The 17,954-nt window shown below is 40.7% G+C and overlaps 1 pseudogene across 1 annotated transcript in view; it reads left to right on the top strand.

Annotated features, from left to right (window-relative positions):
* The first annotated feature begins 10,956 nt into the window (after positions 1-10,956).
* The window catches only part of LOC311103797 (glutamate receptor ionotropic, NMDA 2B-like), an 85,487-nt pseudogene continuing 78,489 nt past the window's right edge, over positions 10,957-17,954 (top strand). The window contains exon 1 of the transcript in view: positions 10,957-10,983. The product of the transcript in view is annotated as a glutamate receptor ionotropic, NMDA 2B-like (transcript). The remainder of the gene's footprint in view (positions 10,984-17,954) is intronic.

A 17,954-nucleotide genomic window follows, 5' to 3' on the forward strand; every position in this document is an offset into this window, starting at 1 on the left:
TAAACTGATAGAGTTGAACACAGTGGTTTTTACTGGTGTTACAGTATATGTTTAATATTTTGTGTTTGTATGGGCCCACCATCCCTTAGATTGTGGTTGTACCTGGTTTAAGGGAATTGGACTGATCCTCTTGGGCCTCAGTTCCACATGGTGGGTTGACTTTCTGTGGTCTATGCATATCCTGAATTTATTCAGGTCCTCTGTAGCTTAGTTAGTAGAGCATGGGGCTTGCAATACCAGGATTGTGGGTTTGATCCCTGGGACCACCCGTACGTAAAATGTTTGCACGCATGACTGTAAGTCACTTTAGATAAGTGTCTGCTAAATGGCATATTATTATTTCCATAAATTGACATATTCTAAAATGCCATCTGGCACTGCAGGACCACTGGATGTGAATTATTCAGGATTCGTTCTGAAATTGTTTAACCTAAGTAACCATTTAAATATGCTGGAGTTTCACCATAAAAAAGACAATGTTGTCCTGCAGCTTCTACATTTCATGCTTTATGTGCTGCAGCCATTGCTGACTCAATAACAAGGCCAGGAGACAGCAGGGGCTGTGGACATTCATAATCTCCATTCACCCACCCCTAATCTTTGTCACTCGCTATGCTGTCTAACACAGACAGGGCCTAACCCATGTTTTAGGCCTACTTCTGCCCGTAGATTAGAAACCATCTCAAACTTCGAGTAATCTGTCAATCTCCCTTTCATTCAACCCACTGAAAGCATCTGTGGATCAAACACTGGGCTTGTTCACTTGGTGATTGGAGGGAGCTACAGTATATGGGGCGAGGAGACTATTTATTGGCAGTTTATTCACTCCAAGACTGGAGAATATGGGTCATGATCTCCTATAAAAAGTATGTTTAATAATTCGTCATAGCTGATTAAGAAGAGTTGTATTGACACAACGACGTAAGGAAGGACATACCTACAGGAAAATTAGTACAGCATTTATTCAATTTTGTGTGTATTAATGGGTAGAAATAATGGCTGGATGGGAGCATTCTCTATTATTTTTCTGATGTTTCCATTTATGGTCACCCTCTTGGTTCATGTGTTAAGTGTATGTCACTGTGCTTATGTTGTGTACAGCATGTGTCTGTGTGAGGCCTATCAATCTATTAAATATAGAACTTACAATCTGTTGCCCTAGAGACATAGTTCATTATTTATCAGCATATTTAATTCACCATTTATTTACTTAAAGTATGGCCTGTGCAACATGCCCTTGAACAGACAAATTCATTTCCATTCATTGAGAAATTGCTTGTGGGGTATATTGAGATATGCATGGGTATAATTAGGATTAATGGAAGTTATTCATTACACTCCTACTGTCCTAAGAGGGGGGGGGGGAGGGGAATTTAGTACATACAGTACATTCTGGTAAAACACATCATTTGTACTCAAGGGAAATAGCATCACTTGTTGGCCTTGTAAGTGTGTGCAAACACCAACCAGAGAGATTGCTGGAATTTGGACCTCCACTAGGTATAAATAGCTTACTGTTCTAATGGAAGGTCTCATTCAGTGTCTGTCTGACCCAGCAAGAAAGCACATGCCTATCTCGAAGTTCCCATGAATCACATTTAGGACCTCTGAAACCAATTGCCAAATTCACCATGTGTGAGGTTGCACATTCATTTATGATGTGTTCCTAACCTTTCCCATCCTTCCTATTCCTTGTTCATCAATAACAGACCCGCTGCAGTCAGATGTAAACTCGATAGCAGCAAATACGGCATCGCGGAAAAGGGGAAAAAATAAGAAAAGTGGAGCTTTGGAGAGCAATTACTTCGAAACGTCGCTATACATAGTGACCCAACGAGGATTTAGCGCTCGCACCGTTTCCCCTGAAACCACTGTGAGTGTTTTGAGTCGCGAAAAACCAAGCACATTCTCAATCAACTGAGAGAAAGGATTATGATTTAGCGAGGAGATCAATCAAAGAACGTTTAATTTTTTATATCTCCCCACCAATCATTGCCAAATTCGTTAATAAACGCCCCACATCATGAGGTGTCGAGGCCAATATGTGTCGATGAATATTCTCAATTTAACAACACAAAAAAAAGCTACATAGTAGGCAGGACAGGAGGGAGGAAAACTAAACAAGGCCTTTATCCGAGCAAATTACACGTTTATTAATTTATAGTGCATTCGGAAACGATTCAGACCCCTTCACTTTTCCCACAGTTCTACACACAATACCCCATAATGACAAAGCAAAAGCAGGTTTTATAATTTTTTTGCTAATTTATTAAAAATACAAAACTGAAATATGACATTTACATAAGTATTCAGACCCTTTACACAGTACTTTGTTGAATCACCGTTGGCAGCGATTACAGCCTCAATTCTTCTTGGGTATGACACTACAAGCTTGGCACACCTGTATTTGGGGAGTTTCTCCCATTCTTCTCTACAGATCCTCTCAAGCTCTGTCAGGTTGGATGGGGGGCATTGCTGCACAGCTATTTTCAGGTCTCTCCAGAGATGTTCGATCGGGTTCAAGTCCGGGCTCTGGCTGGGCCACTCAAGGACATTCAGAGACTTGTCCCGATGCCACTCCTGCGTTGTCTTGGCTGTGTGCTTAGGGTCGTTGTCCTGTTGGAAGGTGAACCTTCACCCAAGTCTGAGGTCCTGAGCGCTCTGGAGCAGGTTTTCATCAAGGATCTCTCTGTACTTTGGTCCGTTAATCTTTGCCCAATCCTGACTAGTCTCCCAGTCCCTGCCGCTGAAAAACATCCCCGCAGCATGATGCTGCCACCACCATGCTTCACCGTAGGGATGGTGCCAGGTTTCCTCCAGACGTGACGCTTGGCATTCAGGCGAAGGAGTTCAATCTTCATTTCATCAGAACAGAGAATCTTGCTTCTCATGGTCTGAGAGTCTTTAGGTGCCTTTTGGCAAACTCCAAGCGGGCTGTCGTGCCTTTTACTGAGGAGTGGCTTCCGTCTGGCCACTTCCCCATAAAGGCCTGATTGGTGGAGTGCTGCAGAGATGGTTGTCCTTCTGGAAGATTCTCCCATCTCCACAGAGGAACTCTGGAGATCTGTCAGAGTGACCATCAGGTTCTTGGTCACCTCGCTGACCAAGGCCCTTCTCCCTCGATTGCTCAGTTTGGCCGGGTGGCCAGCTCTAGGAAGTCTTGGTGGTTCCAAACTTCTTCCAGTTAAGAATGATGTAGGCCACTGTGTTCTTGGGGACTTTCAAAGCTGCAGAAATGTTTTGCTACCCTTCCCCAGATCTGTGCCTCGACACAATCCTGTCTCTGAGATTTATGGACAATTCCTTCGACCTCATGGCTTGGTTTTTGCTCTGACATGCACAGTCAACTGTGGGACCTTATCTAGACAGGTGTGTGCCTTTCCAAATCATGTCCAATCAATTGAATTTACCACAGGCGGACTCCAATCAAGTTGCAGAAATATCAAGGATGATCAATGGAAACAGGATGCACCTGAGCTCAATTTCGAGTCTCATAGCAAAGGGTCTGAATAGGTATGTAAATAAGGTATTTCTGTTTTTTTATTTTTAAAACATTTGCAAATATTTATAAAAACCCATTTTCGCTTTGTTATTATGGGGTATTGTGTGTAGATTGATGGATACAAAAAATACATATTTTTTAGAATAAGGCTGTAACGTAACAAAATGTGGAAAAAGGGAGTTTGACCCTCAGGGGTTTGAATACTTTCTGAATGCACTGTATATGTATGTATGTATGTACAGTGGGGGAAAAAAGTATTTAGTCAGCCACCAATTGTGCAAGTTCTCCCACTTAAAAAGATGAGAGAGGCCTGTAATTTTCATCATAGGTACACGTCAACTATGACAGACAGATTTTTTATGAATTTATTTGCAAATTATGGTGGAAAATAAGTATTTGGTCACCTACAAACAAGCAAGATTTCTGGCTCTCACAGACCTGTAACTTCTTCTTTAAGAGGCTCCTCTGTCCTCCACTCGTTACCTGTATTAATGGTTACCTGTATTAATGGTTTGAACTTGTTATCAGTATAAAAGACACCTGTCCACAACCTCAAACAGTCACACTCCAAACTCCACTATGGCCAAGACCAAAGAGCTGTCAAAGGACACCAGAAACAAAATTGTAGACCTGCACCAGGCTGGGAAGACTGAATCTGCAATAGGTAAGCAGCTTGGTTTGAAGAAATCAACTGTGGGAGCAATTATTAGGAAATGGAAGACATACAAGACCACTGATAATCTCCCTCGATCTGGGGCTCCACGCAAGATCTCACCCCGTGGGGTCAAAATGATCACAAGAACGGTGAGCAAAAATCCCAGAACCACACGGGGGACCTAGTGAATGACCTGCAGAGAGCTGGGACCAAAGTAACAAAGCCTACCATCAGTAACACACTACGCCGCCAGGGACTCAAATCCTGCAGTGCCAGACGTGTCCCCCTGCTTAAGCCAGTACATGTCCAGGCCCGTCTGAAGTTTGCTAGAGTGCATTTGGATGATCCAGAAGAGGATTGGGAGAATGTCATATGGTCAGATGAAATCAAAATGGAACTTTTTGGTAAAAACTCAACTCTTCGTGTTTGGAGGACAAAGAATGCTGAGTTGCATCCAAAGAACACCATACCTACTGTGAAGCATGGTGGTGGAAACATCATGCTTTGGGGCTGTTTTTCTGCAAAGGGATCAGGACGACTGATCCGTGTAAAGGAAAGAATGAATGGGGCCATGTATCGTGAGATTTTGAGTGAAAACCTCCTTCCATCAGCAAGGGCATTGAAGATGAAACGTGGCTGGGTCTTTCAGCATGACAATGATCCCAAACACACCGCCCGGGCAACGAAGGAGTGGCTTCGTAAGAAGCATTTCAAGGTCCTGGAGTGGCCTAGCCAGTCTCCAGATCTCGACCCCATAGAAAATAATTGGAGGGAGTTGAAAGTCCGTGTTGCCCAGCGACAGCCCCAAAACATCACTGCTCTAGAGGAGATCTGCATGGAGGAATGGGCCAAAATACCAGCAACAGTGTGTGAAAACCTTGTGAAGACTTACAGAAAACGTTTGACCTGTGTCATTGCCAACAAAGGGTATTTAACAAAGTATTGAGAAACTTTTGTTATTGACCAAATACTTATTTTCTACCATAATTTGCAAATAAATTCATAAAAAATCCTACAATGTGATTTTCTGTATTTTTTTAAATCATTTTGTCTGTCATAGTTGACGTGTACCTATGATGAAAATTACAGGCCTCTCTCATCTTTTTAAGTGGGAGAACTTGCACAATTGGTGGCTGACTAAATACTTTTTTTCCCCACTGTATGTATGTACACTACCGGTCAAAAGTTTTAGAACACCTACTCATTCAAGGGTTTTTCTTTATTTTGACTATTTTCTACATTGTAAAATAATAGTGAAGACATCAAAACTATGAAATAACACTTATGGAATCATGTATAAACCAAAACAGTGTTAAACAAATCAAAATATATTTTATATTTGAGGTTCTTCAAATAGCCATCCTTTGCCTTGATGATAGCTTTGCACACGCTTGGCATTCTCTCAACCAGGTTCATGAGGTAGTCACCTGGAATGCATTTCAATTAACAGGTGTGCCTTCTTAAAAGTTAATTTGTGGAATTTCTTTCCTTCTTAATGCGTTTGAGCCAATCAGTTTTGTTGTGACAAGGTAGGGGTGGTATACAGAAGATAGCCCTATTTGGTAAAATACCAAGTCCATATTATGGTAAGCACAGCAAAAATAAACAACAGTCCATCATTACTTTAAGACATGAAGGTCAGTCAATACGGAACATTTCAAGAACTTTTTAAGTTTCTTCAAGTGCAGTCGCAAAAACCATCATGCGCTATGATGAAACTGACTCTCATGAGGACCGCCACAGGAATGGAAGACCCAGAGTTACCTCTGCTGCAGAGGATAAGTTCATTAGAGTTACCAGCCTCAAAAATTGCAGCCCAAATAAATGCTTCACAGAGTTCCAGTCACAGACACATCTCAACATCAACTGTTCAGAGGAGACTGTGAATCAGGCCTTCATGGTCGAATTGCTGCAAAGAAACCACTACTAAAGGACACCAATAATAAGAAGAGACTTGCAAATTTGTCCTTTGGTCTGGAGTCCAAATTGGAGATTTTTGGTTCCAACCGCCGTGTCTTTGTGAGACGCGATGTGGGTGAACGAATAAACATGGAGAAGGAGGTGTTATGGTGTGGGGGTGCTTTGCTGGTGACACTGTCTGTGATTTATTTAGAATTCAAGGCACACTTAACCAGCATGGCTACCACAGCATTCTGCAGCGATATGCCATTCCATCTGGCTTGGGCTTAGTGGGACTATCATTTGTTTTTCAACAGGACAATGACCCAACACACCTCCAGGCTGTGTAAGGGCTATTTTACCAAGAAGGAGAGTGAATGAGTGCTGCATCAGATGACCTGGCCTCCACAATCCCCCGACCTCAACCAAATTGAGATGGTTTGGGATCAGTCGGAAAAGCAGCCAACAAGTGCTCAGCATATGTGGGAACTCCTTCAAGACTGTTGGAAAAGCATTCCAGGTGAAGCTGGTTGAGAGAATGCCAAGAGTGTGCAAAGCTGTCATCAAGGCAAAGGGTGGCTATTAGAAGAATCTCAAATATAAAATATATATATATTTTGATTTGTTTAACACTTTTTTGGTTTCTACATGATTCCATATGTGTTATTTCATAGTTTTGATGTATTCACTATTATTCTACAATGTAGAAAATAGTAAAAATAAAGAAAAACCCTTGAATGAGTAGGTGTTCTAAAAACTTTTGACCGGTAATGTGTGTGTGTGTGTGTGTGTGTGTGTGTAAGCCATTGATTCCACCCCACCCATTTAATGGATTCCTTTTCTTTTGGTAAAAATACTGTAGGCCTATCTCTAGCCCATTCATAGACGGTAATGTTAAACATACAGTGCCTTCAGAAAGTATTCATACCCCTTGACCTTTTCCACATTTTGTTGTGTTACAGCCTGAATTTAAAGTTGATTAAATTGAGATTGTTTCGTCACTGGCCTATACACAATACCCCATAATGTCAAAGTGGAATTATGTTTTTTAAAACATTTTTACAAGTTAATTAAAAATGAAAAGCTGGAATGTCTTGCGTCTATAAGTATTCACCCCCTTTGTTAATGCAAGCCGAAATACGTTCAGGAGTAAAAAGGTGCTTAACAAGTCACATAATAAGTTGCATGGACTCACTCTGTGGGCAATAATAGTGTTTAACATTCTTTTTGAATGACTACCTTATCTCCGTACCCCACATATACAATTATCTCTAAGGTCCCTCAGTCGACATTAAATATCCCTTTGAGCATGGTGTAGTTATTAATTACACTTTGGATGATGTATCAATGCCCAGTCACTACAAAGATACAGGTGTTCTTCCTAACTCAGTTGCCGGAGAGGAAGGAAACCGCTCAGGGATTTCACCATGAGGCCAATGGTGACTTTAAAACAGTTGCAGAGTTTATTGGCTGTGATTGGAGAACAATGAGGATGGATCAACAACATTGTAGTTACTCCACAATACTAACATAATTGACAGTGAAAAGCCTGTACAAGGCACTAAAGTAATACTGCAAAAAAACAACTTTTTGTCCTGAACACAAAGTGTTATGTTTAGGGCAAATCTAATAGAACACATTACTGAGTACCACTCTCCATATTCTCAAGCATAGTGGTGGCTGCATCATGTTATGCAGTTAGTAGAGCATGGCGCATGCAACACCAGGAATGTGTGTTTGATTCCCGGGACCACCCGAACGTAAAATGTATGTATGCATGACTATAAGTTGCTTTGGATAAAAGCGTCTGCTAAATAGCATATACACTGAACAAAAATATAAACGTAACATGTAAAGTGTTGTTTAGCTGAAATAAAAGATCCCAGAAATGTTCCATATGCACAAAAGCTTATTTCTCTCAAATTTTGTGCACAAATTTGTTTACATCCCTGTTAGTGAGCATTTCTCCTTTGCCAAGATAATCCATCCACCTGACAGGTGTGGCATATCAAGCAGCTGATTAAACAGCATGATCACTACACAGGTGCTGCCGACAATAAAAGGCCACTCTAAAATGTGCAGTTTTGTCACACAACACAATGCCACAGATGTCTCAAGTTTTGAGGGAGTTTGCAATTACCATGCTGACTGCAGGAATGTCCACCAGAGCTGTTGCCAGATAATTTAATGTTAATTTCTCTACCATAAGCCACCTCCAACGTCGTTTTATAGAATTTGGCAGTACGTCCATCCGTCCTCACATTCGCAGACCACGTGTAACCACACCAGCACAGGACCTCCACATCCGGCTTCTTCACCTGCAGGATTATCTGAGACCAGTCACCCGGACAGCTGATGAAACTGTGGGTTTGCACAACCGAAGAATTTCTGCACAAACTGTCAGAAACCGTCTCAGGGAAGCTCATCTGCGTGTTCGTTGTCCTCACCAGGGTCTTGACCTGACTGAAGTTCGGCGTCGTAACCAACTTACAAATACTAACCTTTGATGGCCACTGGCACACTGGAGAAGTGTGCTCTTCATGGATGAATCCCGGTTTCAACTGTACCGGGCAGATGGCAGACAGTATGGTGTTGTGTGGGCAAGCGGTTTGCTGATATCAACGTTGTGAACAGAGTGCCCCATGGTGGCGGTGTAGTTATGGTGTGGGCAGGCATAAGCTACGGACAATGAACACAATTGCATTTTATCGATGGCAATTTGAATGCACAGAGATACCGTGACGAGATCCTGAGGCCCATTGTTGTGCCATTCATCCGCCGCCATCACCTCATGTTTCAGCATGATAATGCACAGACCCATGTCGCAAGGATCTGTACACAATTCCTGGAAGCTGAAAATGTCCCAGTTCTTCCATGGCCTGCATACTCACCAGACATGTCCCCCATTGAGCATGTTTGCGATGCTCTGGATCGACGTGTACAACAGCATGTTCCAGTTCCTGCCAATATCCAGCAACTTCACACAGCCATTGAAGAGGAGTGGGACAACATTCCATAATCAGCAGCCTGATCAACTCTATGCGAAGGAGATGTGTCGCACTGCGAGGCAAATGGTGGTCACACCAGATACTGACTGGTTTTCTGATCCATGCCCCTACCTTTTTTTTAACGGTATCTGTGACCAACGGATGCATATCTGTATTCCCAGTCATGTGAAATCCATAGATTTAGGGCCTAATGAATTTATATCAATTGACTGATTTTCTTATATGAACTGTAACTCAGTAAAATCTTTGAAATTGTTGTGTTTATAGTTTTGTTCAGTGTATTATTATTATTATTATTATTAATATTATATTAAGGACTGGGGAGTATTTTTTCAGGATCAAAATAAACATAATGGAGCTAAGCACAGGCAAAATCCTAGAGGAAAACCTTGTTCAGTCTGCTTTCCACCAGACACTGGGAGATGAATTCACCTTTGAGCAGGACAATAACCTGAAACACAAGGCCAAATCTAAACTGGAGTTGCTTACCAAGAAGACAGTGAATGTTCCTGAGTGGCCGAGTTACAGGTTTGACTTAAATCTGCTTGAAAATCTATGGCAAGACTTTAAATGGTTGTCTAGCAATAACAACAGCCAATTTGACAGAGCTTGAAGAATTTAGAAAAGAACCATAATGGACAGACTTACCCAGAAAGACTCACAGCTGTAATCGCTGCTAAAGGGGATTCTAACATGTATTGACTCAGGGGATTGAATACTTATCTAATCAATATATATTAAGTGTTTCATACATTTTTTTTTTTTTTTTTTTTTACAAATGTTAGAATCTTTCTTCCAATTTGACATTACAGAGTATTTTGTGTAGCTCACTGAAAAAAGAGTTACTACACACCTTTATAGGGGTGGCAGGTAGCCTAGCAGTTTAGAGCGTTGGGCAAGTAACTGAAAGGTCGCTGGTTCGAATCCCTGAGCCAACCAGGTGAAAAATCTGTCGCTGTGCCGTTGAGCAAGGCACTCAACCCTAATTGCTTCTGTAAGTCGTTGTGTATAAGAGAGTCTGCTAAATGAATAAAACATTTGAATGTATAAGGTTAGGGTTCCCACACAGCCGTATTTCCATGTTACGGCGCTTGTTTTCACGGAAGACCACCTGTTCTAATTAGCTATCGTAGTGTCTCCGTACACCTGTGTGTAACGGATAAAGGACGTCAGAATAGTGTTGTAACTGAAAAATACTGTCGACTGCAACTGTGTTAAAACAGTGTACAGGAAGTGTAAATTTTGCATTTGTGAAATTATTTTGACGCGAGAATAGAGGTCTTTATGTTTCCAAAACGGTATCGCAAAGATGATGATTAACGTTTAAACAGAGCATTGGGATTGTAGTACACATGGAGCCAGCTGTGGTTCATACCGTCAGCTGAGAACAGCTGAGCTGTGGGCCCCCTTGGGTTCTCAAGAGCTAGCTTATCTCAAAGGCCCATGTACACGATTATATCAAGACATCAAAGTAGTATGAAATAAGATCCAAGATCAAAAATATGGCTCATATTATCTGATGTGTCTCATACCTTATTAATGTGCTGAGTCTTTCTATACGGCCTTGCATTTACACACAGTCTTTGGATATTTAGGCCTGCATTCACAGTATCATCATAGCCATTAAAATGTAAATTAACTGTCATAATGTAATACATACTTTAATGCTACTTGGTTTGTAGATGTAACGTGTTCCTTTGTTATCGTTCAATGACAGAGCAGTTTTAAAGTTATATGTTATAGTTTCGATTTTTGATTAGGCTATTGTGATGCAACTATTTATTGTCTTTTTCCTCGTGTGTGCATCTCAGTTCACCCTCCCTCAGCCTGAGGCTATGAGAGGGAGAGAGGAGTCCCAGGCCACACCATCATGCTACTTCTGAGAAGCAAGGATGACATTTTGGCTGGCAATACACAAGGTAGGACACACTGATGAGCGTTTTTAGACTATCATTGTCATACAGCAACAACCCACACAACCCATCTCATCACTGTGTGTGTGTGTTAGTCACATACTGTAGGTTACACACTGGGGATGCTGTATGTATTTGAGTTTGTCTCGTTTTGATATTCTTCTGCTCGTCTGTGAAAATGAGTCAACAACATCATCTCAAATTCAACAACATCTCCAAGTTTACAAATTTTTGGTGTCCCATAAAACTGTCATCTTCAGCATAAACATATCAATGTGGAGATGGTTTGTGGTGAAAAAAAAAAATGGTGGTAGTGGTGCAGCGTGGGACCTGCAGGCCTTGTGGTGGAAAGGGGCTCAGGCTTTCAGCGCGGTGCGCTTTTTGATCAATGGACTGCGTCAGTGTGTGAGTTTTACGTGGTTATTCAACCTGACCCAGCTGCTATTGAATACTAGCTTCATTTCATGGCTCTACGGATATCGATCAAGCAATTAAAGGATTTGTTGAATGAGATTTTGTGGCAAAAAGGTGTGCCCATTTGTGAGTGCTTGTTTGTGTGTAGATTGTGTGCAGATTTTGTATGTAGGCCTATGTGTGTCTGTGTTTTGTTATTTGTGATAAAATGAAGACATTTGTTATTCCCTGAAGTCCGACTGAGATTGGACTCGCTATGTATATGAATACAGAAACAGTAAATAATGGCCCATAAACAGCTATTATCAACCAGAGGAGCCATTATTATATTTTCCATCTTTCCCTCTTTGCAGTGCGTTCATCTCTCTCAATACTCGTTCCCTCTCTCATAAGCATCCTCTGACTCTCGCTATCATTTAGACTTTGAACGTACGCTTTCCCCCTTTTCCACCCTCCTATCGTCTTTTTCTCCATGCACTGTTAATCTGGCGTGACTTTCAAGAGACTGAGCCACTACGTAGTGTGAGACTGAGAAACTAAATTATTCTCTTAGGGGCTGTAGATGTGAGCACACTACAAATGCTATTACACTATTACTACTATGACTGAAAAGCACCACCCTTACAACGGCCTTCTTTACTGTTCCTGTAACAGTCTTTGCTGTGTTACTAACGGCTGATGTCGCATTATTAGAACTAGCATTAATATAGAACATAACTAAATCAACAATATTATTGAATAATATTATTCGTTTCACTACTCCGTTTCAAGTCCACCTACTTTTACATTGAGTGTGTTTAAGCCTTTTTAATAGCAATCTTTTTCTACATGAGGCTATTAGGCCTAAATTCAATTATGTTGTTCTCTCTGATCTTTTATGAAGCTTAGAAACTAAATAGGACATTTTAGAATAATGGTTCAAATAAGGATATTGGTCTATCAGAATTCTAGTTCATAGATCTGTTTTAAGTCTTATCTATAGCTCATGTATACCTATTACAAATGGGATTTCTTCTCTTTATTGTATTACTGTAGCCTTTAGCATTACCATGCACAGTTATGTTTCAATGCTCTGCGGCTTGGCTCTTGCGTTAGTCATTTTTCTTTTGACTGATGGAGAGAACGGTCCCGAAGCAGATGGAGAGCAAGAGAATAGATTGCAATTTGAACTGGTGGAAAGGAAACCTTTTAAAATTGTGTTTTATTTTACTAAGTCATCAAAGCAGTTTAAAAATAGACTCTCGAGCAGCACATACAAGCATAGATCCCAAACACACGTCAGAGGTAGACACGCAGTGGCGTATACAATACAATACAGTTACAACCTTTGATCTTGAAAATAGTCTGAAATATTCTAAAATAAGCACACTCTGCCCTCCCCCTCACCATACAACCTAATTAAAGGATGAGTAAGCCTTACTACACATGGAGATCTTGCCTATATCTTGACACCTGCTCCAGTGTTTCATACTGTTTTATGCTGCTTTCCCCTCTTTGCTGAATAGCCAGTTTGCGTCTTCTGGTAGGATACTCAATAATGGACATTTCTGTTTTTGAGAGAGAGAGATTTTTTCGAACGTATTCATAAAAGGTGGCAAAATGGAGATCCTGAGACGAGTTAGCATAAAGGAGGAGGGAAGGATAGTGAAGAGACTAAGACTGTTTCTGTAGATGTGCACATAGGTCTAGATATAGTAGAGTAGGAAATAGAATGGTTCTATTGCTTGTGTTTGATGGCTTGTGAGAGTATGGCATGGTGTGTATTGGATCATCAACAATACTATTCCAATATTGTAGGCCTATTTGTGAATATTATTCGGGGACATATAAGAACAAACGATTGCTGTGTAGTCTTTCTGGGTTAGGATCTGTGGAGTATATTCAACATAAATCTGGCTAATAATTATTGAAGGATGTAGTGGGTATTGTAGAATTATATGGAAACTATTGGTTTTAATAGGTTTTATTGCAGAGGTAATGCTATCAATTAATATTAATTGGATCTACCGGAATCACCTTTTTAGATTGACCTGACACATGTCAGACTGCGCATAGAATTGATTGAATTGTCAACAGGAATCAATACACCTTCACTCATCCTTGTCTCCACAGAGGAACATAAGTCACCTGGAAAACCGCCTCGAGACCCAATCATTAGCTGAGCATTGCATTCCAACATTTGCTTTGGTGACATCTGTTACCTTCAGGCACTTCTTTGGATACTGCCGTGTCGAGACTTCAGAGATGTATGTTGATGCTCCAGTTGCTGTATGTATGTATGGAAAAGCCTACATGTACATCGATAGCTTTGAACAGTTACTGTACCTATTTTCCTCTCCACCCAAAGGCTGTTATTTGTATACGTGAATAATGTTTTCTTCTCGTTCTGCTATACAATGATAATGTAGGTCAGCATCTTCAGATATCTCTATATATCAGCAAAATACAGTTTATGTATGTTACACAGCAATGATGTTCTGGTGCTGGACATACAAAACCAGGCCTTGCTGCACTTAATTTGAGCCACAGGGAGTTAGTTTTATTCAAATGTCCCATACGTATTTGAAGTAACAAAAACTTTAAGCTTCACAACCTGTGTGGATATTGCATGATGCATCAATAGGAATGTTCACGGACTAACCACAGCTTTATAGGGAACACACTCCTTTTGAAAATGCCAGGACAAGTTCTATATTTGCTGTATGGGATTACTTTAGCATTTTCTACAGTCATAAATCTTCAGAATGTGAAAGTAATGTTATTCAAATGTTTTACCTTGGCTTAACTACAGAGGCAGTGGTCTCTGGGGAGAAATTAAAGCTTTGAGATGGACTGTGGTTTAATTCATCCTATCAAAGAAATAGGCTCTTTTCCTAGATGCAATAGTCTACATACAGTATTCTGTACATTACTCTTTGTTCTCCTACATTATAAGGTTGCCATATCCACCAAGCAAAACACTTACATTCCTAAAAGCCAGTTTATGATGTCACAACCATGAAATGTACAGTACAAATATACCAAGTGAGTGACACTTGAAGTGAGTCCATCCTGAAGTGTAGGTTTTTCTGAGGCTAACACTGCCAGAGTCCAGCCTCTCTTCTCACTGGTATTGAAATGTCATAGTTAATGGACACTTTGCTTGAGTAACCCCGCCAGCCAGCAACCTCTGTCACCCTAAGGAATCAGAAGGATTTATGTGACTAGTAGATAATATTAGAAGTTATTGATTGGACTGTTAGGGAAAATTGCCCCAAGGAGTTTCCCAGCACAACTGCCAATAGGAACCTAATTCTCCCCTGAGAGATTACCTTCCAGTTACTGTCAAAATCTGTGATATGTGGCAGCAAAGAGCTGTGGGTGTTGGGCATTGCAGACATATATTTACCACTAAGAGGAATAACTGGTTGAACCTCTCTCTGTCCTATATTAGGGAGAGGGAGCGATGTCTTGATGAAACGATGACACGCCCAAGGATGTTACAGTGTATAGAAGTTGCCACACTGTAACCAGCATCGATTATGATTGAAAACAGGGTGGTTCAATCTCAACACGCTCGTCAAAGTGTGTGATACTATAATATCTGAGAACAGCCAATGCAGCACACCATCATAATTTAAAGCACTCTGGTGTAAATAATTGCATGTATTCAATCAATTTCACGTGTAACTCTCATTGATTACTGAAGCCAAACATGGTTGAGAGCTAATGAATATTGTTTATAAATGTTGGATTATAAAAGTACAGAACCACCGCTTTGCTCTGTGGATGTCGCCTTCGCACAGATTAATTTGCACAGATTTAGTCTAACCACAGTATTATAGGGAACACTGTTTCTCTTGTCATTTTCTATTTAGTCACAACCTCTGCTTAACTGCAACGCAACTGAGTTTCAAACCCCAGGTTGAATACATGCAATATTTTCAGTATTTAATTTAGATTTTTCCCCCTCCTGATTTTTTTTATCTGGGAAGCAAACTGAATAATTGTCAGAACTTATTTTGAATCTCTTCTCAACCGCCGCTCAGCCATGCAAGCGACAATTTTCAAACACTGTGGCTGCTTAAACACCTCAGTGCAAAGTGTCCCAAATTCAACAAAGTTAAACTGCCAAGTAATGTGGATTACCTGCTTCATAGTTTCCGGGACGCACGTCCCCCTTGATAAATACAGACGCTACTCACGTACAGTGCCTTCAGAAAGTATTTACACCCCTTGACTTTTTCCACAATTTGTTGTGTTACAGCCTGAATTTAAAATTGATTACATTTATATTTTTTTGTCACTGGCTTGCACACAATACCTCATAATGTCAAAGTGGAATTATGTTTTTCAAAATGTTTACAAATTAATAAAAAATGAAAAGCTAAAATGTCTTGAGTCATTAACTATTCAACCCTTTTGTAATGGCAAGCCTAAATACGTTCAGGAGTAAAAATGTGCTTAACAAGTCATAATAAGTTGCATGGACTCACTCTGTGTGCATTAATAGTGTTTAACATGATTTTTATATTACTACCTCATCTCTGTACCCCACACAATTATCTGTAAGGTCCCTCAGTCGTGCAGTGAACAACAAGGACCAGGGAGGTTTTCCAATTCCTCGCAAAGAAGGGCACCTATTGGTAGATGGGTAAAAACAGACAGACATTGAATATCCCTTTGAGCATGGTGAACTTATTAATTACACTTTGGTTGATGTACAGTGGCTTGCGAAAATATTCACCCCCCTTGGCATTTTTCCGATTTTGTTGCCTTACAACCTGGAATTAAAATGTATTTATTTCTTGTTTGTATCATTTGATTTACACAACATGCCTACCACTTTGAAGATGCAAAATATTTTTTGGGGTGAAACAAACAAGAAATAAGACAAAAAAACAGAAAACTTGAGTGTGCATAACTATTCACCCCCCCCAAATTCAATACTTTGTAGAGCCACCTTTTGCAGCAAATACAGCTGCAAGTCTCTTGGGGTACATCTAGCCACTGGGATTTTTGCCCATTCTTCAAGACAAAACTGCTCCAGCTCCTTCAAGTTGGATGGGTTCCGCTGGTGTACAGCAATCTTTAAGTCATACCACAGATTCTCAATTGGATTGAGGTCTGGGCTTTGACTAGGCCATTCCAAGACATTTAAATGTTTCCCCTTAAACCACTTGAGTATTGCTTTAGCAGTATGCTTAGGGTCATTGTCCTGCTGGAAGGTGAACCTCCGTCCCAGTCTCAAATCTATGGAAGACTGAAACAATCAATGACAGCAAGAATTTCCCTGTATTTAGCGCCAACCATCATTCCTTCAATTCTGACCAGTTTCCCAGTCCCTGCCGATGAAAAACATCCCCACAGCATGATGCTGCCACCACCATGCCTCACTGTGGGGATGGTGTTCTCGGGGTGATGAGAGGTGTTGGGTTTGCGCCAGACATAGTATTTTCCTTGATGGCCAAAAAGCTCAATTTTAGTCTCATCTGACCAGAGTACCTTCTTCCATATGTTTGGGGAGTCTTCCACATTACTTTTGGTGAACACCAAACGTGTTTGCAAATCTTTTCTTTAAGCAATGGCTTTTTTTCTGGCCACTCTTCCATAAAGCCCAGCTTGTGGAGTGTACGGCTTAAAGTGGTCCTATGGACAGATACTCCAATCTCCGCTCTGGAGCTTTGCAGCTCCTTCAGGGTTATCTTTGGTCTCTTTGTTGCCTCTCTGATTAATGCCCTCCTTGCCTGGTCTGTGAGTTTTGGTGGGCGGCCCTTTCTTGGCAGGTTTATTGTGCTGCCATATTCTTTCAATTTTTTTATAATGGATTTAATGGTGCTCCGTGGGATGTTCAAAGTTTCAGATTTTTTTAAAAACCCAACCCTGATCTGTACTTCTCCACAACTTTGTCCCTGACCTGTTTGGAGAGCTCCTTGGTCTTCATGGTGCCACTTGCTTGGTGGTGCCCCTTGCTTAGTGGTGTTGCAGACTCTGGGGCCTTTCAGAACAGGTGTATATATACTGAGATCATGTGACAGATCATGTGACACTTAGAATACACACAGGTGGACTTTATTTAACTAATTATGTGACTTCTGAAGGTAATTGGTTGCACCAGATCTTATTTAGGGGCTTCATAGCAAAGGAGGTGAATACATATGCACGCACCACTTTTCCGTTATTTAGTTTTTATTTTCATTTCACTTCACCTATTTGGACTATTTTGTCTAAGTCCATTACATGAAATCCAAATAAAAATCCATTTAAATTACAGGTTGTAATGCAACAAAATAGGTAAAACGCTAAGGGGGATGAATACTTTTGCAAGGCACTGTATCAACACACCCAGTCACTACAAAGATACAGGTTTCCTTCCTAACTCAGTTGCAGGAGAGGAAGGAAACCGCTCAGGGATTTCACCATGAGGCCAATGGTGACTTTAAAACAGTTACAGAGTTTAATGGCTGTGATAGGAGAAAACTGTGGATGGATCAACAACATTGTAGTTACTCCACAATACTAACCTAATTGACAGAGTGAAAAGAAGGAAGCCTGTACAGAATACAAATATTCCAAAACATGCA

The sequence above is a fragment of the Coregonus lavaretus genome (genome assembly GCF_964263955.1).
Source record: "Coregonus lavaretus genome assembly, chromosome: 28".
Classification (NCBI taxonomy): domain Eukaryota; kingdom Metazoa; phylum Chordata; class Actinopteri; order Salmoniformes; family Salmonidae; genus Coregonus; species Coregonus lavaretus.